Source organism: Chiloscyllium punctatum, chromosome 20 (genome assembly GCF_047496795.1).
Source record: "Chiloscyllium punctatum isolate Juve2018m chromosome 20, sChiPun1.3, whole genome shotgun sequence".
In the NCBI taxonomy this organism is placed as follows: Eukaryota; Metazoa; Chordata; class Chondrichthyes; order Orectolobiformes; family Hemiscylliidae; genus Chiloscyllium; species Chiloscyllium punctatum.
Window position 1 is genome coordinate 22,238,087 of NC_092758.1, and position 26,590 is coordinate 22,264,676.

The 26,590-nt window shown below is 40.7% G+C and overlaps 1 protein-coding gene across 3 annotated transcripts in view; it reads left to right on the forward strand.

Moving 5' to 3' along the window:
- tenm2a (teneurin transmembrane protein 2a) overlaps positions 1-26,590 on the forward strand; it is a 2,790,214-nt gene that overhangs the window by 201,168 nt on the left and 2,562,456 nt on the right. For all 3 annotated transcript variants that reach the window (XM_072590496.1, XM_072590497.1, XM_072590504.1), the window contains exon 4: positions 2,600-2,655. The gene's annotated coding sequence lies outside the window, so the exon portion shown is untranslated. The remainder of the gene's footprint in view (positions 1-2,599; positions 2,656-26,590) is intronic.

Here is a 26,590-nt window from a genome sequence, read left to right on the forward strand (position 1 = left end):
CTACCATTAGCTGCAGCCAGAAACCAGAAATCGCCATAGCTACATGTCGCAATACACCTTTGCCTTGGGTAAGATTGCCCATTACAGAGCTTCATTGATGATAATAGAATTGGTACCAGATGGTGCAGAAACAAGTGACCATTGAATGTTTTATATAGCTATCTGAGAGTAATTGCCACCCAAGAGTCTCATTAATTTGTTTGGGAAATTCGCCCAGTTCTAGACCCTCCTCTCTGAAGTTGCAGGTAATTCATGAATGTGATGTAATCCTGAAGATCTTTATTTCACCATATGACCTGAGCAGACATGTCATCAAATGATAATTAATCATTGCGAATTGGCAATTAACATTCATGCCACATAAGGATGCCAGCCACAGCCACCTCCAATGAGAGAGAATATAACATTCTGCTCTTGACATTCAGCGGGTTTACCATCACTGTCAACAACCTCAGGGTTATCATTGACCAGAAGTTGAACTAGACCAGTCATTTAAATACTGTGGCTACAATAGGCAGTCAGAGTTTCGAATTCTGTGGGGAATAACTTGCCTAATCACTCCCAATTCCTGTTCACCATGTACAAGACACAAGCCAAGAATAATCTCCCTGTCCCTGGCTGAGTGCACTGAGAGCAACATACAAGAGATTGAACACCGTTGAGGATAATGCTGGATTAGTTCCCCATCAATTTGCTTAAACATTCGCTCCCTTCACTATCAATGCATAGTAACAGCCATGGAGCAGTTCGTCAAGGTTCCTTCAACATCACCTTCCAGACCTGTGACCTCTGCCATTTAGACAAGTTAGCAGAAGCTTGGGAACCCAGTTCTGCAAGTTCCCTTCCAAGTCACACAGTATCCTGACTTGGAACTAAATCACTTTTCTTTCAATGTCCCCTCCTACACGCACTGCGGGTATACCCAGGCCACATGGAATGTAACAGTTCATGAGGGTTAAAACAATGACTGCAGATGCTGGAAACCAGATTCTGGATTAGTGGTGCTGGAAGAGCACAGCAGTTCAGGCAGCATCCTCGGAGGGGATGTCATGACCTCATCAAGGGCACTTAGGGGTGGGCAGCAAACTCTGGTTGAGATGTGACAACCTAAATCCTGTGAAAATAATATTCTGTCAAAACTTGGCCATTTATTATTTCATGCTCTGCCCTTATTAATAATGATCATTTTTTTCTCAAAGCTATATTTGCATTAGTAATCATTCAGCTTTCATTGTCTGAAATTGTATGTATTTTTTAAAAAATATATTAAATTACATCACAGAACTGTGGAGCAAAAGTAATTGATACACTGACCTTTCACCTTGGTTGGTCTAAGCTAATAAATTTGAAAACATCATTTCACTAATAGTTGTAAGCAGCCATATGAATTGACCTAGTTTTGGGTGGCAGACGACCAGCATAAAAGCAGCACCATTTTGATGGTCAATCAATCGTCCCTCTCAGTAAAGCCACTGGGTTGGCTGATTTGGGAAATGGAAATGTCAGGCTCAGTATCAGAGAGTTGCCCTTATGATTTGGAAATCATAATTGTTGCGGTAGAATTCATGCCGCTGTGCTCTGCATCTGAGTCTGCTCTGATGAAGGAGTGATCAATTTGACAAGTTCCCTGTGAGTTCATGTTAAATTGATTGGTGTATTTCTGTTCATCGCAGTAACAAGCTTCTAGGGGAATTGTTTTATTTTCATTTCCTTTGTGAAAAGTTCTATCAAGGTCCTTTTCACAGCTTTTAACAATCCTCTGATAAGTCAATCAAAGCAGCAGGGGGAGTGTGGCACTTCCTTTTAGGGATTGCACTTTCCTCCAACAACTCCCCTTGGCCCAGTATTATACATTAGATGCTCCCACCCTCAGGTCTAGTATTAGCATATGCATCCTCTCCATTTGACCTCTTTGTAAAGGCCTCTACCCACTTCACACCACCCCCCCCCCCACCCCCGGTTTCTTCACAGACTCACAGGATTGTTATGGCACAGAAGAAGGCCATTCAGCCCACCATGGTGTAGTTATTCAATCACCTAATGGTGATCTCCTGTCTTCTCCCCATATTTGCAGCCAAATAATCATCCAATGCCCTCCTGAGTGGTTTAATTGACCCTGCCTCCACCACACTCCCAACCATTCATTCCATGTCCTCAGTATTCACTGTGTTAAGAAAACATTTTCCTTAGTTACCCTTGCTCCATTTGCATGTCACTTTATATGTATGTCTTCACGGTCTTTTTTATGAGTGGAAACACATTCTCCCTTTCTCCACTTTTCAGCCTGCCCATGATTTTGAAAACCTCTATCAGATCTTTTCCCCCGCCTCAACTCTGGGTTGCCTATATTTACCTGCTCCTGGACTCGAGGGCTTAGAATCTGAGAACTGCTTGTACTCCTAGTTCAGGGCAATTCTACTCACTGGCAATGTTTGGGTCATCATTTAAATTGTTTGGCAGCTTTCTGAGCGGAGACCTCCACTTTGGTGAGGAGTAGAAACCACACCACCTGCTTCTGGTATTAGATGTACTGGTTAATATTGATGACCTGACCTTTCCTTTACAATGTGTTAAGCTGAAACTTTTCTTTCTCATTCAGGTCTCCGAAGCATTTGTAAACGAAACATTTGAAGCACGCAGCAGTTTGACTTTGCTGTAAGTACTGCAATTTAAAAATGTGAAGAAAATCTCTCTTCTTTACTTTATTAATAGTTTGAAGGGCAAATGTATTGGTAGGAAACCAATAATATCATGGAGAGGAGACTGCAGAATGGTGCTTGCATTTATATTTTGTAAGTTCCTTTCTTTTATATATATAAGAAATGTTCCATTTTAATTTCTGTTTCTGGAATTGTGGATTGTTTCGGTTTATTCCTTGATATATAGAAATGTTCCAAAACTCAGAACTGTGGGGAGGTTAGACTGTAAAGGAGCTTCAGATTGAAAACACTAACCCAAGTCATAACAGGTTTGATCAATTAGGTGCCTGGTAAATAAGCAACATTAAAGTCTTCCATTATATACAATGAAAGATTAAATGCTTGTCTATACCATGATGAACATTCATAATACAGTATACTGAGGTTGATTTTTGTTTTGCTGCCTGGAAATAAACTGATATTTTTTTTAAAAATCAGTGACGGAAACTTCCCAATATTCATTTGTTATTCATTTGACTTTGCTATTAATGCACCCGTGCAATGGATCAAGAGTATCTTCGAGTCTGCTGAGAAGAATAGACCTCCTATTATACACAGGAATGAAATTTGACCAAGAAAAAATTGCGTAACATAGTCTTTGAGCTGCTGAGGTAGAAATCGTGTCCTGAAAACTTCCAGTCAAATTAAACTCGAGGTGCTGATTTAACCTCTTTCAGAGGAGTTAACTCTCTACCAGCTCCAAATGTTTTTTACATTGAAGAGAATAATTGGTTTACATTTTGAGTTCAGCATTTTGTTGCTCTCCCAATTTCATTAGTTACTCACAAAGTCTCATGAGAGAATTTGTTTGAGGAGAAATTAATTGCTGAGTGTTTAACTACAGCCTTGTATAATGCCTCACGTAAAGCTTATCGTAACATGTGGTAAGATTGTGGCAAAACACTGGCTGCAAAAACAAAAATACTCCTTCACGTTCAGTTGGTGGGAATGCAAAATAAGCAGAGGAGATTATTGCAGAATGAAAACCAATCCTTTTGGGCAACATCTGTATGTAAAAATCAAGTGAATGGAACCCTTTCATTGCTGCATAAAACTCTACAAATGGACAATCAAGAACAACATTGTTCACTTGTATGGTGGGGTCAAAGCAATTTTGCTTCAAGGGCTACTCTTAACGTTTTCTGAAGGGCTCCCTGTTGATTCTGGGGGCTACTTTTTCATTCTCACAAACTCATTTATTAGGTGATGTAACAATTCCTTCTGTATCATGTGGTTGCGGAGGATGTTTGAACCAGCTCAGAAACAGAATAAGAGGGATACTTTAATATCCTCAATTATGATCAAATTTCCATTAAACTTAAAGCGATACCACATAAGGAAAGTATTAATATCCTAGACACTGCAACAGTTAAGTTGGTTCAAAACCAGATTCAAATTAGAGACAGAAATTATCCTTTTCTCATAAAATGTTAGCTCTTGAACATTTGCTGCGCAAAGAGAGCGATATCACATTCGTTTGCAAGGAATTCATTTTCTGAATGATGGTAAGTTTTCCTGAGTGGCAGTTAACTGCCCCCTGCCCACCATCAGCACTCCATTTCCCCCACCATCAACCCTGCCACCCCTAACACACACACACACACACGCACACAGACGCACACAGACACACACACTCATGCACAGACACAGACACACACACACACACACATGCACAGACACAGACACAGACGCACATGCACACACACACACACACACACACACACACACACACACACACAGTTTCCTTTCACTGTCCCCAACACACACACACACACACACACACACACAGTTTCCTTTCACTGTCCCCAAACCTGACAGGTTGTGTCTAATCCATGTTGCAGCCACCTCCTTCCCTACTGCAGCCTCCTTCTCCACTCAACCCACCCCACCCAACTCCCAACTTCATGGGCGGCATGGTGGCATAGTGGTTAGCACTGCTGCCTCGCAGCGCCAGAGACCCGGGTACAATTCCCACCTCAATTTGCACATTCTCCCCGTGTCTACGTGGGTTTCCTCCGGGTGTTCCGGTTTACTCCACAGTCCAAAATGTACAGGTTAGGTGAATTGGCCATGCTAAAGTGCCCGTACTGTTAGGTGAACGGGTAAATGTAGGGGAATGGGTCTGGGTGGGTTGCTCTTCGGAGGGTCGGTGTGGACTTGTTGGGCCAAAGGGCCTGTTTCCACACTGTAAGTAATCTAAATCTAAATATGCGCAGATTATGTGAATCGATGATGGTGAAATTGTCTGTAGTATTGAAGGATATGCAGTCTAGGTGAATTAGTCATGATAAATATGAGGTGATGGGCTGGGTCTGGGTGGGATACTCTTGGGAGGGTCGATGCAGTCTTGATGGGCTGAATGGTGACATTCCGCATTGCAGGGATTCTATGAACCAGTCCTTCTTTGGAGCCTCCAACTATCCACACCTCACCACCCTCTTGCTGCCGTCTCCCCTTCTCTTCGCTGGAGTTCCTTTATCCTTGTTCCTTCTGCAGCCTTCTTCTTCACTTCCATCCCTTTATCCAGCACCTCCTTCCACCCTTACAAAGGTCCCTGTACAACCCTGGATTCAGTCAGAAGCCTTTCCAGCTAATGGGGCTCCTAAACCCACAGACAGACAACCCAGCCTCAAGCACAGCACGCAAGTCTGATGACAATGTCCATTGGCCGTGCAAAAAGCTGTTCCGACCTGTCACTGGTCCCCTACAAATCTCCCACAGCCACCATTTACTTTCATAACTGCTTATTACTCCTTCAATCTTTGTTTTTTTTTTCATTGATCGAAACACCAGTAAGGAGCAACTTTTCATTGATCCTGTTGATTCTACTTAAGAGAGCAAATTTTCTCTGATCAGTGTCATTTCACCTTGCCCAATCCATCCAACTCCCATCATTGAAATTTCCCAGGTGATTTGAACAAATCAGACAGTCTAATTTTACAGTTTATTATGTAGTACCTTTTCAATATCATAACTCAGCTCAGTGTTTTGCCAGAAGTGCTCTGAAACATTTTTTTTCTCTTAGCCCCAGAAGAAGCATAGAATAGAATCATAGAATCCCTACAGTGTGGAAGCAGGCCATTTGACCCATCAGGTCCTGACCCATCCTCCACAGAGCATCACACCCAGACCCATCCTCTATCCTATCCCTGTAACCCTGCATTTCCAGTGACTAATCCGTCCAACCAACACATCCCTAGACACAATGGGCAATTTAGCATGGCCAATCCACCTAACTACTGCTCCTCGGATGCTGCCAGAACTACTGTGCTTTTCCAGCACCTCTGATCCAGAATCTGGTTTCCAGCATCTGCAGTCGTTGCTTTTACCTTGTTGATTTTAACCCTACTGCGAATCCTCTTGCAAGGATGCCTGCCTTGAAGAAGTTTTCCTCCTCTCTCTACAAGAATCTCAGGGAGTCCCTCTCCCACTGCAACTCCCAGGTCATTTCCTCTGCCCTCAAGCTCTTCTTTTCCACCTATCCACTCCACCCTCCTCCCTGACCTATCACCTTCATCCCCTCCCCCACTCACCTATTGTACTCTATGCTACTTTCTCCCCACCCCCACCCTCCCCTCATTTATCTCTCCACCCTTCAGGCATTCTGCCTGCATTCCTGATGAAGGGCTTTTGCCCGATATGTCGATTTTACTGCTCCTCAGATGCTGCCTGAACTGCTGTGCTTTTCCACCACCACTAACCAGAATCTGGTTTCCAGCACCTGCAGTCATTGCTTTTACCCAATCCACCTAACTGTACACCTTTGGACTGTGGGAGGAGACTAGGACACCCAGAGGAAAGCCATGCAGACACAGGGGGAATGTGCAAACTCCACACAGCCAGATGCCCAAGGTTGGAATCGAACCCAGTTCCCTGGTGCTATGAGTTGGCAGTGCGAATGACTGTGCCACCATGCCACCCAAAGAAGATATTAGCTAGATGACCAAAAGATTGCTCAAAGAGGTAGATTTTACTGAGTGGTCTTAAAGGAGAAATGGAAGGTAGATACATAGAGAGTTGAACACAAAGGCCCGAGGTAGCTGACAGCAAGGATTCTCAATGGTGAAACAATTAAAGTTGATGTTAAGTAAACCAAAATCAGAATGGAGTAGTTACCTTGGGAAATCCAAGGCAAATTGAGCAAGATTGAAAATGATACAAGGTGCAGAAATATGCCATTCAGCCCCACCAGTCCGTGCTCATGTTTAAACTTCTTTTGAAGCTATTATCATTCTTTACTATTTCTTTCTTACCCATGTGATTATTTAGTTTCCTGTTAAATGGATTTGTACTGTTAACCACTCCTTGTGGTAATGAGTTCCACATTCCTACCATTCAATGAGTGAAAAAGTTTCCAATGAATTCCCTATTGGATTTCTAAGTGGTGAACTGATATTGACAGCCTCAAGTGACTTTATTACCCACAAGAGGAAATAGTTTCTTTACATCCACACTGTCAAAACTGTGTATCTTTCATTCTATTCTTCTTCAATTTTGAACTATTTGAGGTGAATTTTCAAATTTTTTGCCTCATTTAACAGAGCGGTAACTTGTCTCAAGACAGAGGTGGTAATGTTATGTCCCATATATACCACTTATGTTTGCAAAAGACCTACTACCCGCTGTCTAAAAGAAATGTTCCCAGTTTTAAGATGGAATTCAGAACCCTGAGAAGTAAATAAAGCACTAACTATCCTCACTAGTGACCTCTTTGGCCTAAATTTGTGTCTTCAATTGCCAACCCGAAAAGTCTGCAAGTCAAAGTAGCCCTTTCATCACAAGTGTCAGCAAGAATAAAATTAAACAATGCTTTTATAAATTCCAGGCTCAAAGTTTCCCATTTAATTTTCTAACTCCTTCATTGTTCATCCTCACGGAGATTCTGTTCTATTATTAGATGATCAAAGATCCAGACTATCTTGCTGAGTTCAAAATGTTTGGAGATTATTAGAGGTATTAAATGAGCTTCTTTGGCTGCTAAATGTTACCACACATGGGAGTTGAGAGCCTTGGGGATGAATTGCTGTTATTAACAGAATAAATTGATATCTGGCAAGGAGTTTATAGTCGGTAACCTAATTGATTCAGAATTTACATATATAATATGGAATACCTGGGAATTAAAGGCTGTCTTGTGATAAAAGACTTTAGATGATTCCTATGTAGAGAAAAATTGATTGCTAAGAATGATTATACTGTAGTAATTTAATTGAGGAGCTTTTCCTCCTCTTCTTCTGTTGGCTTTCTATGTTTTGCACCATTATTGCTTCAGCTGCCAATAATTCTGTACACTTTGACACGAGAAGATGCTGGTGGGTGATGTGAAGGTACTTCATTTTCTGTAGACTGTTGACACGTCTTCAGTCAGTGGCTCATCACAACAGCATATCTACAAGCAAGAGATCATGGTATGGACCATTGCTGTGATGCATTTAAAATCTTTTCTTTTGCAACACCAATATATTACCCACTGCCAGAGAACTGATTTTAATAGCAATTATCAAATAGATGAATTATCTCCAAGATTGTAATGAGACAGGAATTTAAGCGCAGATATTGGGATATTAAAGCAGCTATGAAGATATTTTAACAACTTGGTAGGAAGTGATCTACTTCAGAATTACAAAGACAGAAGCAGTGTGGTATATCTTGAGAATACAGCAATGAAAACAAGCATTAAAAAAAAATGGGAGCTGAATGTTGTTGTTCTCATCAACATTTGACTTTGGGGATTTGGGGAGACAATTAGGCAGACTGGACCTTACTGCTGGTATTTGGTTTGGGACTTCTCCGGAAACTGAAAGAAGCATCATACCATCATTGATGGTATAACTATCAAATGGGGAGAATCCATTTGAAGTGATGTTGTATTGCTTCATGAAAAGAATGTTATTCTGTGGAGAGCTGGTGTAAAATCTAACTGAGGCATAAGGTTTTCAATCATGTTAAAAGGCAAAGAGGGAATATCTCTTCTGTAATTATTAGTTGTCTACTAAATAGTCTTTAGTCTTTGTTGCTTTTTTAGTTTATTTGTAACAGTAAAAGTGCAAAATTTAATGCACTCTCTAATATTGACTTTGGTAAAAACAATGACTGCAGATACTGAAATCCAAATACTGGATTAGTGGTGCTGGAAGAGCACAGCAGTTCGGGCAGCATCCAACGAGCAGCAAAATTGACGTTTCGGGCAAAAGCCCTTCATCAGGAATAAAGCTGATGAAGGGCTTTTGCCCGAAACGTCGATTTCGCTGCTCGTTGGATGCTGCCTGAACTGCTGTGCTCTTCCAGCACCACTAATCCAATATTGACTTTGGTGGCCATTACTGGATGAGCAGAAGTTTCTTCTAATTAAACCTTGAGGACTGAAGATATCGTTTTTAGTATATGTTCCAAACTTTATTCCATATTTATTGATTTAATCCCTCTCTCTGACAATAGTCTGCAATAAAGCCAATCCGTTTATTTTCATAAGTGTCGCATGTGATCCTGAGAAGAACTTCTGGCACCATATTTGCGCTACCACCTCTTTCAACCTTCGTAAAACATCACTTGACTTCATCCCTGTCTCTAGTCATCTGTTCATGAATCCTTAATTTATTCCTTCAGGACCTCTAGCTTTGACTCTTTAAAATTCCTGGTTAATTGGCTTCCCATATACCAAACTTAGTTTATTTGAGGTCATCCAAGATCCTTTGTCTTATATTGCGCTCAGTCCTGTTCCCTTATTGCCCTGTTGACCAGCATTAGTTCACAGTTAAGTAATGCACTGGTATTCAAATTCTCCGAGTTTTCAAATCTTTCCAAAGCCTCTTTCCTCCCTTTCTGTGAAATGTCCTCAAACTGGACAACCCTCTGAGCTAGCTGTGCTTCTTTCATTCTAGCCTCATGTGTAGCTCTGATTTTGATAGTATGATCAGTCCCCGGGTTCTGAATGTGATTTATTCTTGAGGATATGTTAACAAGTTGATTGTATGCAAGACAGAATACAATGCAGGACAAAAAAGGAGCAGTTTGGAAGTACAGGAAGTTCATACATCGAGTCTTTAAAATCCCACACCTGTATGAGGTCATTGTTGGAAGTACAGACATTTGTAAATCAGGGACCCTCTGTAACATTACTGGTGGCCGTACCTTCAGTTGGCTAAATTCCAAGAACTGAAATATCTTTCCTCTGCTTCTCTGTCTCTCTGCTTCATCTCATTTTTGAGATACTCCATAAAACCTAACTCTTTTAGCTTTGGTCATCTGATCAAACATCTCCAATATAGTTCAGTGTCATACTTTGTTTTATATGGCTCTTGTGAATTGCAATGGTATATTTTAATAGATTAAAGTTACTGCATCCTTATAAGTTGTTGATGTGCACAACGCTCTAAAGATGGACTTAATTTCGCCTGAACTATAATATTTGATCAGTATATAATTCCTGATGGGATTTTCTAGATGTTGCAGCTCTCTATATTAGATTACTTACAGTGTGGAAACGGGCCCTTCAGCCCAACAAGTCCACACCAACCCTCTGAAGAGCAACCTACCCAGACCCATTCCCCTACATTTACCCCTAACAGTACAGGCAATTTAGCATGGCCAATTCAACTAACCTGCACATTTTTCGACTGTGGAGGAAACCAGAGCACCCGGACAAGCCCCCGCAGACCCGGGGAGAATGTGCAAACTCCACACAGACAGTTGCCTGAGGCGGGAATTGATCCCGGGTCTCTGGCGCTGTGAGGCAGCAGTGCTAACCACTGTGCCACCGTGCTGCCCACAAATATATGTAAGAGGTCTTCCTTGAACATAGTGCTGATGCTACTTGTTGTGATATGTTGTTCCTGCAAAGTAAGCGACTGTAACTCCACAACTGTGTGCAATTGTGGCTGGCTTTACAAGGAGAGGGAATGGGTACAACTTCCTCATATGTTGCTTTTTATCTTCTCTGTGACCAAAAGCACACAATAACGAGATAGCACAGGACACTTCTGCAAATCTAGTCAGCACTGTTCAACTCTTCCTCGGTAATCATTTTGGCTACTTCCTCACTGATGATCTATGATTTGACTTGTATTTGTTCCTCGAATGCTAGACTGTACATCATAGAGGCTGCATGAAGTGCATTTGGAGCAAACTGTGGTTTGTTGAGAATGCTAAATTGGAAGCATGTCAAACTGTTGAAAACACTGTAGAAGGTTCCACAGATGCACAAACAGGTTAATAGAGTGTGCAGATAAACAACAGATGCAGTTCAATACAAAGACATGTGATGCAGTACATTTGGGAGAAGAAACACTGAAATGAAGTTCACCACAAACATATTTTTCAGAATGTGGAAGGGCAACAGGTTCCAAACATTGCAGATGCACAGTACAGAACTTTAACTTCTCAATCCTGTAATAAATTAAGCAGTTAGATTCAGTCCCTATTTTACACTCTACCCAATTAATTTCAATGGAAAGTAAAATGGAAGGGCTGTAAAACTGAGAGTGGAACACCTAACCATTCCCTTTCCCAACCAAGTTAATTTAAAATTCCTTGCAAAAGATTTGTTTTTAAAGAGTGTACACAGAAAAGTTTTCAAAAGGCAAATGATTTTCTGGCGTTTCCTATATACGCACATTGAACACAAAATGAAGAAGTGTTATTGAGTACAACTTTGGTCAAATCATAGTCTAGTAAGTATGGAAATCTGAGTGGCCTAATTTTTTAAAAAATGGAGTCATTGAAAAGATTTGATGAAGAATTGCTAAATTATCAGTAAGGAAAAGTGATAGTTGTGACGAAAAGTGAACATTGGAGTTTAGAGCTTCATTTAGTAGACCAGAAAAGATTTTGAGGTAATTTAGTGAAGTTTTTTTATGAAATAATGGACTTGAGAAGCATATACAAATTTGGAACTGGAGAAAATTTAACAAAGATACGATGGTGTATGCAGTTTATGCAGCTCAGTATCAATTACTGTGTTGGCATCTGAAAACAGAGGTAGATAAATGTTTGTAGAAGTAGATTTAATGTATAAGATTGGGACACACTGGCTCCGTGATGGAGGAATTGGTGATAAGTTGCCCAGGTATCCATTGAGAATTAATAATGTAGATCTTTCAAACAAGAAGCCCATCTTAGTGTACAAATGGTAAGTAGCTCTCATGTCAACTCGTTTGGTTTGACGTGCAGTACTTACTCGATAGCTTTGTAATGCTGTTTGTGGCATTGCTTAAACCTGCAGAGAGAACCTATTAGCTTTGCTGCTGATGCCGCCCAGTCTGAATTCTTTGATTTTTCCAAGCAACCCCTGGCTTGTCATAATTAATCGCTAAGGCTTTGTTGCAGCATGACTTTACATCAAAAATATAAAGGGTTTTCTGTTTCCTTTGTCAAAATGTTAGTTGAAGCCTATAGGGAGTGAAGGTTTGAAAAAATTCGAATCACAAATAATTACTGTTGGGTTGACAAGGTTAGGCAGCTTGTCCAAAGAATGGATTTTTTTTTTCCCTGCAGAAATGTAGGTTTTGAAATTTTGAGAAGTACTTTCTCCTCAGGAAATGACTATTCATCGTGTGAGGTCAGTGAGCAGCAATTAGTACCTGAGAGAAATTCAACTTTGACTAGCTTTCCACTCTGTGGAGTTCACCTATGGAGTATGAAAATGTATCTTAACTTATGTTCATGATTGAGTAAACTAACAAGTGACATTGGAAAACATTTTTTCTGGTAAATATGCATTTTCACTGTTTAAAACAGAGGTAGAATGCATAATATTGGCCTCAACAATAATGGTTTCATTGAATGTAAACAGGAGAAAAGCTGGACTTTCTCTTGTGTGCCACGTTTACTGATCTTTGCTTCTGTTATGATCACTGTCAAGTCTAACACTGGAAAAATGAAAATTGGCTTGATGGACCTTACATTTTAGTTTTGCAATTTAGTTACCCTGGTGATTAATCAGTGAGTATTGAGGTTGCTGAAGTACTTTCAAAAAAGCATTAAAGTTTATTGTACACAAAAGGAAAGAAATGCAAATGACTTTATCCCATACAAGAACAAATTGAAGTGGTCTAATTATAAATATCTGAGATGAAGCTTCAAACCCTTTCAGTGTTGAGAGTGTGGTGCTGGAAAAGCACAGCAGGTCAGGCAGCATCCAAGGAGCAGGAGAGTCGACGTTTCAGGCAAAAGCCCTTCATCACCGTTCCTGACAAAGGGCTTATGCCCGAAACCTCAATTCTCCTGGTCCTCAGATGCTGCCTGACCTGCTGTGCTTTCCCAGCAAAACACTCTCAACTCTGACCTCCAGCATCTGCAATCCTCACTTTCTCCCTTCAAACCTTTTACATTCAGTTACAACTATACAGAAAAAAAATCAAAAGAACTGAGGATGTTGGAAATCAGAAACAAAAACAGAACTTGCTAGAAAATCTCTGTTCTGAAAAAGGGTCACTGGATCTGAAACATTAACTCTGATTTCTCTCTACGGATGCTGCCAGACCAGCTGAGCGTTTCCATCAATATGCATTTGTTTATAACTTTATAGATTTCAGTGAAGTATCACCCAGGTTTCTAACTTAAACTTTGTTATTCAGTTGAACAGCTGTACTTTGGTTTCTCTCTAGCAAGCTTCTGCATTCACTCAATGCGATCTTCCTCATTTACTATCTTTTCATGAGATGCTTGTATAGATTACTAGCACAACTCTCTTCTTTCTGAATATGGATTCCTTCTACAGTCTTCTGTTCTTAGAGCTTTTCTTCCTGACATTAAACCCTTTAGGACTTATTTTTGTCTACCATGACTTCTGCAGATTGCTAAACAGTACTGTTGCTCTTACAGACTTTTTCTCCCTAAACCACTCTTTATCTGAAAGAAGTGTGCTCATTCATTCATTCTTTACTTGAATCTCTCTTTCTAATTAAAAACTGTTTCTTGTTAAAACTGTCTTCAATTTCCTGTGTCTTTTTACTGGACAATAGTGAATACTTCCCCTCTCTTCTATGCTTGTCCTTTTCGAAAGCACAGAATCATTCACCGCAAAAGATTTTCTTTTCAAGGTCTCATTTCAATTCATGTAAATGCATTTCCAGGTACCCCAGTACCATTCATAGAGCTCAAAGCCGAAACTAACTTCTTCCCTTCTTTAAGCCACACAATATGGAACTGTCAATCAATCTTAAAGCTATGCATGGTTCTATCCAATTTAGAATCCAAATGTCCAACTGAAAATGCTAATATATTGTAAAGGTCATGAAGGTTATCTGCCATTTTCTTGGCTGAACTCTGAATTGTTGTCCAAGTTCTGTCCCATTACTGGAAAGTTTGGTAACACCAAACGCAGCTAGCTCTTGGCAAAACTTAACAGTCCTACTCTCAATGAAACAGATCAAAGCATCTATTTAATGATACCGCTGAGGCTGCCGTGTTCCTTCAGTACTGCATTGAAATTCCTGCCAAAAGAATGCATAATATTTTGACATAGCAGTATGAATTTTAGTGCTGAAACCAGGTATTTCTACTGCATTTTCAGAGGGAGAGGTAAGTGTGATTCTTGGTTTCTGTTGCAGGCACCCTTTGAAAGATGCACAGTTTTCTATTATGTCATGCAATTGCAGATGCCATGCATGATACTGTGATGGTTTTCTGGTCCTCCTTTGGATCATCCTTGAAGGGGAGATTGGCTGTGTGGGGAAAGTGTTGCACTATTAAGAAACACTCATGTTGTTAGGCAGTTCCTCAAATTTAGGTAGCTACTTGAGAATAGATGTGCATTGAGGTGTGTGAAGCCATTTGATCCCTTCCTAGACTGAATCCGGGGATAAGACCATCCACCACACTGGTCTTCATTTGCAGCATGAGAGAAGTGGTAATTCAGTTTCTGCCACTAAGGACCTGCTTCAGATGGCTGTCCATGCATCCTGGTGGCAAGCACATCTTTGAAGTAGTCATACAGCAAAAGCAGACTGTTCCATACTCAAGACAGACTGTTCCATACTCAATGGCTCAAAGCATCTGCATGAATGCACTTCAATGAGTGTTGTCTCCAAAACTTGCATTATACTTTGAATTTTTGTTTTACAAGAATTACATGAAGACATCAATTGCATGAAGAAAAGTTTGCTGTGGTGAAGGCCAATTGGTACTAGTTCTACCCTTAGTGTTTTACATAGTTCCACCTCATCCTTACTTACAGATGCCCACAGTTTGGTCCCAACGAAGCTGATAACTCACATAGTCTGGAGTAGCCAAGGGTATCCATAATACTATTGCTATAGACTAATTCATCATATTGGAAGAAAGAAAAGCAGAATAAAGTTAGTATATAGAGAATCATGGAATCCCTTTAAATAAATGTTGCTGTCATGTGCTGTGCAACATGAGGTTCTGCATTACAAAATGAACAAGATAATTCAGGAAATAGATTCATAGAATTTTACAATATAGAAGGAGACCACTTGACCTGTCATGCCTGTACCAGCTCCTGAAAAAGCTTACCAGTTACTGCTGGAGGATGGGCCTATCGTTGTAGCCCTCTAACATAATCAGTTACAATAAAGTCATAGACTCACAGAGATGTATAGCACGGAAACAGACCCTTTGACAACTCGTCCATACCAACCAGAAATCTTAAATTAATCTAGTCCCATTTGCCAGCACTTGGCCCATATCCCTCCAAACCCTTCCTATTCATATACCTATCCAGATGCCTTTTAAATTTTGAAATTGTACCAGCCTCCACCACTTCCTCTGGTAGCTCATTCTATACATACACCATCATCTGAATGAAAAAGCTGATCCTTAGATCCCTTTTAAATCTTTCCCCTCTCACCTTAAACCTCTACCTTCTAGCTTTGGGCTCCCTAACTCCTGGAAAAATGCATTGTCTATTTACCCTATCCATGCCCTTCATGATTTTATAAGCCTATATAATGTCACCACTCAGCCTCCGACACTCCAGGTAAAATAGCCCCAGTCTACTCAGCCTCTCCCTCAAATTCTCCAATTCTCTAATCCCTTCCTAGCTCAAATTCTCTAATCCTGGCAGTATCCTTGTAAATCTTTTCTGAAGCCTTTCAAGTTTCATAGCATCCTTCTTGTGGCAGGGAGACCAGAACTGCATGCAGCATTCCAATGTAAATATATATTCAGCTCTCATTTGAAACCTCCAATGGAATCCTCCTCTAACGCTCTTCCAGGCAGCACATTCCAAATCCTAACAATTGTCTGAGTAAAGGAGTTTCTCCTCATCTCAATATTAACTCTCTTGCTGACAATCTTGAAATTATAACCCCTAGTGACTAATGGGTCACTAGTGGAAGCAGAGTATCCCTTTTTACTCTGTCAAATTTGTTCAGAATTTTGAACACCTGAACAAGGTCACCTCTTAATCTTCTCTGCTCCAAGGAGTATGAGCCAATTCCACTAATCTTGCCTTGTATCTAAAATCGTTCACTCCTGGTATGATTCCAGTAGATCGCCTTTGCATTCTCTCCAGGGATTTAACATCCTTCCTTAAATAAGGTACTCCCGATGTTGACTGACCAATGACTTATTGAGGTGTAGTATCACTTCCTTGCTTTTATACTTAATGTTTGTGTTTATAAAATCATATGGTATTATCTCTGAGCTTAAACTTCCCAGCTCTGTTTATCTCTCATTCCTTCCCTAGCTATCTATTCCATAATTTGATTCTCATGAAATGAATCATTGGTCAGTTGTTAAATATGTTCTGGTACCTTTGTGGTTCCATTGTGTGTGAAGCATCTCCTTCAAAACAGGGGATCACCATTTATGATGTTTGTGTGTTGACAGGTATGTACAGTGTCAAACTAGTGCTCAGCCCTTGTACCACCTTGGGCGAATTGATTAAAATGTGGTATGCAAATAGCTTAAGTTAGACAATCTAGAACTAAGGGTTAAAAAAAAAAATGCTTCCCCTATATTAAGACAGATGTTGGCATTTTATTTTCTCACTGAGAGTTGTTAGTCTTTGGAGCCCTCTTCCTCAAAAGGTGGTGTGGAAGTAGACTCTTTTACTGTCTTTAAGGCAGAGGTGGATTGGTCCTTGTTAAGCAAGGGGCTGAACAGTTATGGGCAGTCGGTGGCAATGCAGAGCAATCAGATCAGACATGATTTTATTGAATGGTGGAGTAGACTTGAGCGACTGAGTGGTCTACAACTGCTCCCTGATTTGTGTTCCACTGTGCTTCGGGGGCAGACGTAATCAAATTTACATATGACATCTAAAGTATTCATTTTTGCTGATACGATCTGCAATTTTAAGACAATGCCAGCATAAAATGCAAAAGAGTTCAGAGCGGATTGTCCTGTACATCGCTTCAGTGAGGCTGCATCAGGTTGACAATAAACTAATAATCCATATATCCTGTTTTCGATCAAAAATTGATAATCTGGGTAGCATCAATTGGATAAGCCTTCTGAGGACTCAGAGTTTTGATTTCTTCAAGGACTCAGTGATATAAGAAATGGCGTTCACTCACTCTCATCAAAGTATTTCAATTTGACCCTATTTCAAGAATGCTTTTCATATCCAATGACAAACTTTCATGTACATAACAGAAGTATCTCAAAGCTGGCATTAAAAGGACAGTCTTCTATTTTCGGTCTTCTGTCATCCATAATGTTATGCTCTTACAATCAACATAAATGTACCAATACCAAAACAAGGACTGCTGAAATAATAATGTGGGTTATTTTGAAGATTAAGACTATTTACAGACAATGTCAACTGTGAAGCTGAGTACATGTGTCTAGCTTCTATAACCTGTTTTTATAGACTGAGTACAAAGTCATGGGTTTATTACATCACATTACTCTGTGATAGTGAAGGACAGCATCCTAAGTGTGTTCCCTTAAAGGTACACATACATCCCATTACAACACATGGAACACCTGATGAATTTGTGGATTGCTGATGCTTTCCATCAGTCCAAGCAGCAGCCCTTTAAGAACTGCTAATTTGCTGGATGTTCTGCTGATGCTCCAATCAGGTAGCTGCTTGCACCTGAGGCAATCATTCAGGGAACATGTTCTAATTATTCAAATAAACTGATCTCTCAATGTCACACAAAGTCAACTCTCCAGGCAAAAAGTGCCACTACATCAAGTCTGCAGTATCTATCTTCGTATTTCATTCTTCTTGTACCTAAATTTAAAGTGGCGGATCAATTGATGAACATAAGAACAAATGTTAGCCATTGAGTCTCTCAAGTCTCTTCCATCCTTCAACAGGATCATGACTGGTGCACAAGCTAACTCCAGACAACTGTCTTTGCCCATATTCGTTTATACCATTGGCTAATAAAAAGGTTATCAATCTCTGCTTTAAATTACCAAGTTATCCAACATCTATTTGTTCAAAATTATACCATTCTTTCATGATAAGCTATTCTGAATTCCATTTCTCAAACTGGCTCTAATTTTTGAATTGTTGTGTTCCCAACTTGTGGACATAATTTCTCCCTGTCCTATTGATTCTCTTTAACATCTCAAAGCATTTGAACAAATCACCTCCAAGTTTTCTAAATTTAAACAAATAAAATCCTTTTTGTTTAATCTTTCCTTAATCTTAACACTTAGTGTCAAAGTGCTCTGGTGGTGCAGTAGTATCTCCAAGCCAGAAGGCCTGTGTTCAAATCTCACCGAGCCCAGAGATGTGTAATAACATATTTGAACAGGTTGATTAGGAAATATCTAATCCTTGGAGACCAGCTGTCATTCTAATGTGTCTGTGCTGCAGTTCCCCAAAAGGCCAATAGATGCTCCGTAAGGGGTTTTTCCATCACTATCCACAGTAGTCCAGGTTTGCCTAACGAGGGCTTTGCACTGCTATAGTATGACTTTCAGTTCCTTGTAACCTTGTCCAAAGTCAGCATTGCATTTGGGAAAAGGTTAAATATTTATACTCAGTGCAAAAAAATACAAAGTTCCCCTTTCCTTGCAGAGAAACCTGTCAACTGTAGAGATCCCAACGCTGTCAACTGTAAAACATGGAAAGCTGTCTAAACCTGTCAACTGTAAAACATAGAAATTACCTTTGTTTTCTACTGATGCATCCATATTCCCTTCTCTTGAACTTCTTTCTCTCCTACAATGTGTTTATCTGGTAGACAGGCAAAGCTGATAAATTCATGAAAACAAGCATCATCCCTTTAAATTAATCCTTTTTAAACTTTTTGTATTGCATCACTTTGACTCTGAACTGCAGAATATTTCAGGAACTGTTATTATGTTCCAGGAGCCCCAAAAGCCAGAATTAACTACTGACTGTGCTAATCTTTGTGCCTTCAAGAAATGGAAGTTTATTCCATGAATGTCTCAAAGTGGATGGAAAATATGGGAAGACAAAGTTTGTTCAAGAGGATTAATTGGTTTCATTCCCAGTACTCAAGATAGCGACAATAATAATTTAAAATAGGCCTTAGGCCACAATTACATTAGTTACTCAAGATGATGCCCAGTCATGGCTTCCAGCCTTATCTGTGCTCAGGCTTGTACCTGATTTCCACTGGGCCACCATTGAGTGCAATTCAAACACTGACCAGCGCTTGGTGTGTAAACCATTTTCATCTGAGAAACTTGTCAGAAGAATGGATGGTCTCTATTCAAACACAGACTGTTTCTGAAAGAGAAAGAAGCTGTATCTTCTCTAACCTGAATCCTCTTCTTGGAGAGACTCTTTGCCTAGTGAAATGTATCTCACTTGCTCCATTTGGAACAAAAGTGAAATTTCTTAGCAAAGTAATTTTTGGCTCTGCAGGTGATATTTAATCTTGTATTAATTTATGAGATGGGAACATCGCTAGCAACGAGAGCATTTGTTGTAAATTCCTATTTGTGAATGTGATGGTGAGTCACCTTCTTGACCATTACAGGTCTGTTGGTACGTCCACAACGCTTTCAGTAAGGGAGCCTTTGACACAGTGATTGAGAAGGAACAGTTAGAAGTGAGGATGATATGAGGTTTGGAGGGAAATTTGCATTTGGTGGTGTTCCCTTATGCCTGTTGTCCTTGTTTTCCCAAGTCATGGGTGTGGAAAGTGCAGTACAAAGAGCCTTGGTGAGATGGTGCAAAGCTGTGTACTTGTGTGTGGTCTGTACTGCTGCACCTGTGTTGGTGTTATTGTGAGTGATGTTTAATATGGTGGATAGTACATCCATTGAGCAGGTGTCTTCCTTCTAAACATTTTTAAGCTTCTTGAGTTTTGAGGAAGCGGAGAGTATTTTGTCATGATCCTGAATTGTGCTTTGTTAACTATGCACAAGATTTTGGAAGTCAGGAGGTGCGTCACAAGGAGTTCAACTCTAGCTTTTGGATGGAGCAGATGTATCTGGACCAACTCCTTAAGGTCCTAGTAATTGTGCCTGACCAAAAGCAGTGGTATTTTTTGCTATTGTGCAAGATGCATTCTTGTTAGCTAAGAACAATACCTCTTCATTAGATACTGCACAGTGGTGTATCTCCTCCCACATAAACTAGATCGATCCAAGATAATGCAAAAATAGAGGAAGATTAGTGGCAGTGAACTACCTCAAGCAACCTTTACTCATTACTGAATACTGGTCCAGAGTGGCAAATATCACAACATGCTAGTGGTGGTCACCTGGGAAAATACCGCATTTGTCTTATTCATAGCCTTTTTCCAGCTAAATTCATCAAGCTAGAGGGGCTGTTCACAACCTTGAAGATTCGCTTTCTTCCAGCGACTGAGTGGTGGAAAACTTGGAAACATCCCAATTTGCAACAATCCACTCAGAGGATCAACACTTTCTTCATATGATTACATAATTTCAGTTTGTAAAGTAATTGGAAAGATTACTACTAGTCAGCTTCAGGTGGGCAAGAAGATTGCCTTTCTCGGTTTATTGGCTGTCAACACAGATATGACTCTTGAGGTCTTTTGCAGCTTTACCTTATTTTGTTTTTGAAAAGATAATCATTATCACGTTTGCCTTCCCAAATTACTTAAATGCCTTTTCAGACTCTCTCTCACCGTCGTTTTCCACTGTTGGTTGCATTTTTGTTATTAAACAGTCGCGCTTTTATAATTTTTTGGGAGCAGTCCTGACTGTTCTGCCTCACTATAATCGGGCATTAAAAACACAGGTCTCACTCTCTGTGGCAGTCACATCGTGAAATATTTGCTTCGAGCACTGGGGTATAAAATTAGCAGATTTTGATTTACCTTATTAACAGTTAATGACTGCAATAAAAGATGATTAATTTTTTTTTCAACACTATGTTCCATGCCCTACTCTAATTCTGTGAATTAGCTTATTATCAAAAAAAATCAATATTCCAGATTCAGACTCTTGAGGGTAATTTAATGATACCTATCTTATTGGTGAGTCGAGAAGTTAAATTCATCATAATTATATTTGCGAACAAGATACTTTTGTATTTTTTTCTGCTTTTTTAAGGGTGCTCTATCATAGATCTGCTTCAGTTAATTTGTGATGGTATTTTCACAATATGTTGCGGAAGGGTAACTGACTTTCACATCTGTGTCTGAATAATTCCTCTTCTGGAATTATTTTAAATATGGGGGGATGGTACTAAGAACATATTTTATCTTTTTGAGTAGTCAGAGTTGCTACCTGGCATGACTGAGTTGGTCTCAATGTATAATTTAATTTTTCTTCAGATGTTTGCAGTTAAAGTAAACCAGTTATTTAAGCCAATCCTGGCCAGCAGAGAAAACAGTTCTGCCCCATCAATCATCGCTATTCAGTGCTCTTCACTGGGAAGCACAATTGTGTCTAGACATCAATCAAAACTACAGTCCTCCAGTTGTTACATTAGAAGGTCAGAAGGTAAAAGTAATAGAATGAGAATATTCATCAATAATAAATGCAGGAAGAATCGGGGTTTTTTTGACAGGTATTTGGGTTTGAATCTACTGGGAATGCTTACAAGAGTGTGGCTGCTCTCTTTTAATGTTGACATTACTGTTCCTGCTGACATCAACTTAGCTGTGACCTTGTTACTGCCCTTGAAGGTGGGATCAATAAAGTCTATTGGGTACAATACTTGCCAACTGTTGAAGTACTTACGTTGTAAACACAACATGTTCCGATCGATTGTCGAGAGAAATTGTATTGTTTGCACCGCATGCTCCAGAAATACAATTGCTGAGCAGTATGATTGAATCATGAGGGCAGTGCATAGGCTGATATCAGAGGTCTTCATCTTGCCCTTGGTCCTAAAAGGAGATGTCTGCAGTTTGAATTAATCCTTCAAAGTTGTTACTAGGCCATTTGTGTTTTTCTCTATCGATCCGAGATGAGTGAGGGCTATCATTTTTAACTTGCATCATCAAATAACATCTATTTTTAGGGGTCTCCACACTGGCTGATGGATGTATCTAGCTGAAACATTAGAGATGAGGAAGGTGACAATTGATCGGAAAACTCAGAGTTACAAGGGAGGAAATGTCTTAGTATCTCCTGATCAGTCATTATTAAACTATCCTGGTGGAGATCCATGCACAAGTACATCAGTGATCATAAGATGTGGCCCCTCATATCAGACAAGTACCTTGTCAATGCAATTTAACATTCAGGCATAAAGAATTCCCAAGTGGGCAAGACACTGAAGGGTAGCTCACCATCAAAAAATCTTTACTACAAAGGAGCTAAGTCAGCAAGGGAAAAATCAGAGAAGGGAGGCTGCAGAAGGATCTAGACAATTTGGGAGAATGGTCCAGGATATGGCTGATGAAATTCAACGTGAGCAAATGTGAGGTCTTGCACTTTGGAAAAAAGAATACAAGCATGGATTACTTTCTAAACGGTGAGAAAATTCATAAAGCCAAAGTACAAAGGGATCTGGGAGTGCTAGTCCAGGATTCTCTAAAGGTTGATTTGCAGGTTGAATCCGTGATTAAGAAAGCGAATGCAATGTTGTCATTTATCTCAAGAGGGTTGGAATATAAAAGCAGCGATGTGCTACTGAGCCTTTATAAAACTCTGGTTAGGCCCCATTTGGAGTACTGTGTCCAGTTTTGGGCCCCACACCTCAGGAGGGACATACTGGCACTGGAGCGTGTCCAGCGGAGATTCACACGGATGATCCCTGGAATGGCAGGTCTAACATACGAGGAACAGCTGAGGATCCTGGGATTGTATTCATTGGAGTTTAGAAGGTTAAGGGGAGATCTAATAGAAACTTACAAGATAATACATGGCTTGGAAAGGGTGGACACTAAGAAATTGTTTCCGTTAGGCGAGGAGACTAGGACCCGTGGGCACAGCCTTAGAATTAGAGGGGGTAAATTCAGAACAGAAATGCGGAGACATTTCTTCAGCCAGAGAGTGGTGGGCCTGTGGAATTCATTGCTGCGGAGTGCAGTGGAGGCCGGGATGCTAAATGGTTTCAAGGCCGAGATTGATAAATTCTTGATGTCACAAGGAATTAAGGGCTACAGGGAGAATGCTGGTAAGTGGAGTTGAAGTGCTCATCAGCCATGATTAAATGGCGGAGTGGACTCGATGGACCAAATGGCCTTACTTCCACTCCTATGTCTTATGGTCTTATGGTCTTAAAAGGGAGACAAAGAAAAAGGTTATTTAATGAGTTGTCTTTTATCTTGCAGCTCTGTCTTTACAAAATTTGTAACTTATTGTATTGGATGATTTTGTTTAAGTAATTGTCCATAAATATTAGAATAGCATGTGACCTTTCAACTTTTGTGAAGCATTATAGGCTTGGAATTGGTTGGCGCTGCCTTTTGAGGGTACGCATCACAATTTGTTGCCATGGAGAGAAATTAGGTCAGTTTGCAAAGGGGCCAGTCTTCTTTAACTCTATTGAGGAGCAGATCTTTCTTTCATATCCTGCCAATGGAAAGTAAATTTTTGTCTGTCTTTTCTGACACAAAGCCAGCAAGCGCACACTCCTACAGTTGAAACAGCAACTTCTGCCCTCGGATGAAATTCTGGTATTTGCTCCAGTCCTCCTTGTTCTGGCTCAGCACACACCTTCTATGCTGGTTCCTCATTTGAATGATTAGAGCATTCAGTGCAATGTAACCCAAACTGCTCGTGGTTGCACTCTCAACAGGAATCTTGGAGGCAGTCTTCAAAAGAAATTGCTTTTGATACCAGAAGATTGTTTCTGTTTGCTATTAGTACAAAAGAATATGCAGCATTAGGCTAAGGCAGCGTTCACTGATGCAGTGCTGAAGACTTTCTTAACTGAGATGGACTAAAGAAGAGAGGTCGTGTTTCTGTAGGATGATGAGATTAGATTAGATTCCCTACAGTGTGGAAACAGGCCCTTTGGCCCAACCAGTCCACACTGACCCTGTGAAGAATAACCCACCCAGACCCATTTCCCCTCGGACTAATGCACCTAACACTATGGGCAATTTAGCATGACCAATTTATCTGACCTGCACATTTTTGGACTGTGGGAGGAAACTGGAGCAACCCCACACAGCCACAAAGAGAAATTGCAAACTCCACACAGACAGTCACCCGAGGCTGGAATTGAATCTGGGACCCTGGTGCTGGGAGGCAGCAGTACTAACCCCTGAGCCACCATGCCACACCAACCACTGAGTCACCATGCCTCCCCAAGACTGTCAGGAATAAATTGAGCAGGCATCCAAGGAGGTAATTGCCTGGATGTCTGTTCTCAAAACTGATAGCAGTGCTAACATGAACTTTGAGTTTGCCTTAGTGGATAAGATCAGGAGAAGCATCATCTTATCCTTACCAAACAAATGGCCTTATATGCTGTTTAATGCACCCCACCCTCATCACTCAACCAGCCTTGCTCACAGACACTCTGAAATCATCTCACAATGCTACTCACCCACTTATACCTTCTGACTGTCTGGTATTGCCTCCACAGTGAGCTAGCCAGCCATGGCTGACACATCACTCAACTCAGTGCTATGCAATCACTTGCATTTTGCCTTCTCCTTTGCAGACTATGGTCAGCTTTAGTATAAGGGAGTGAATTGTATCCATTGGAGCTGAGGGGAGTGTGAATCATAGGGCCAACAGCAACGGCATCCATAACCTCCAATATCAGCAAGGATGATGATATTAGATTCTTCTGGTTGTTCTTAATTCCCCCTCATATTTAAACCCTATATGTAGAATGAAATGGAAGTTCTACATGATGTGACATTGTAACCCTGCCACCCCCACATGGCCTGCAAAACTATATCACCACACATCATGCCAACCCTTCTGCAGACACACAAGAAACCCCATCCAACAATCCCCTGGCAACAGGAGGAGGGAGAGAGAGACAGAGACAGAGAGAAAGAGACAGAGAGAGAGAGTGAGAGAAGGAAACACAACACCCAAATGTAAAAAAATGAGTTGTCATCTGTTGTGACACAGCCACCAGTGCAGATATTGGCACTACACCTAACTTAGGGGCTCATATAAAGTTGGGATCTGCACATGGTGGGAAAAGTCAGGGTGGCATGTTGATGTTGCTATCTCATTGCACCAGGGACCCTGGTTGAATTCCAGCCTCTGTGTGGAGTTTGCACATTCTCCCTGTGTTTGCATGAGTTTCCACCAGGTGCTCTGTTTTTCTCCCACAGTCTGAAAGCTGTGCAGTTTAGGAGGATCAGCCATGCTTTATATATAAAAAAGTCCCGTAATGTTCATGGATGTGCAGGCTCGGAAGTTTAGCCATGGGAAATGCGGGGTTGCATGGATAGGATGGAGGACTGGGTTTAACTTGGGATGTTCCTCAGAAGATTGGTGGATGCTCAATTGGTCAATGGTCTCTATTTATACTGTATCAATCCTATGACTGGGCATGGGTTACCTAAAGCCAGATATGAGGACAGGCAAAGGCACAAGACAGGAGGAGAGAGAGACAGAGAGAGAGAGAGAGGAGGAAAATTAATTGTCATCTGTTCTGACACAGCCACCAGTGCAGATACTGGCACCACACCTAACTTAGGGCTCATAGGGAAGCACTGAGGGAATTCACAAAGAGACATATTTCATTTTGTTAGTATAATTGGACATTTTGTTGGACAAAGATGTTAATGACAATTAACAGGCTTTTGTGTATTTTTTTTATGGTGGTCAAGGGGATATTGTCATGGAATATCTCAGTTAAAAATTGAGTTACATTTACAAGTCACTTTTCAGGATCACCAAAGGAAGTAGGGTGTTCATAAAGGGAAGCAGGTATTGTTGAAAATGATTTCTGATAATGTGCTTTCTCACCCCATCAAGAGAAGGTGTCCAGACTGCCTGCTGTTTTCTTTTCCCCCTTTCTTCTTTCCTTCTCTTCCTCACCTTCAGCTTCTGACTTGCCCTGTAACCCTCTTCCATGGAGGAGAGAGCAAATCTGTATGAACTTTGAGACTCGCTCCAGTCTGTGCTGTATGGCCTTGCACTGTACAGTCAAGACCCCATTTGTTTCAACAGGCTGATTGCTTGCTCAAGAATAGGTCATATGATTCCATGGTTCTCTTTCTATTCTTTTATTACTAATTTTGTGTGTTCTGAAGATGGGGGGATATCAGCTATCTAAACAGGGCGAAGCTGTTATGTTCCAGCAGCTGCAAGGTCTAAAGTCAATGGGTAGATCCAACTGGCAGAGCAATGAAGGCATTATGGCTGCTGCCATGTTAGCTGACATTCACCAAAATGATGGTCTTGGTGTGGTCACGGACCAATGGCAGGCCTTCGAGTTTCTGGCTGTCCCTGTTGTCGTGCAATGCCCACAGAGGCACATGTGTGCAGTTATTGACATCCTGTACGCTTGTGAGACCTTCTGTCCTGGTCAAACCACATACACATTTGTCCTTAGTGAATGAGAAAATGTCCCCTCCTTATCTGGAGTAAGCTAGCCTCCATACCCTCTCCGATGCTCTGATGATGACATACTGGAAAGCAATGAAGGT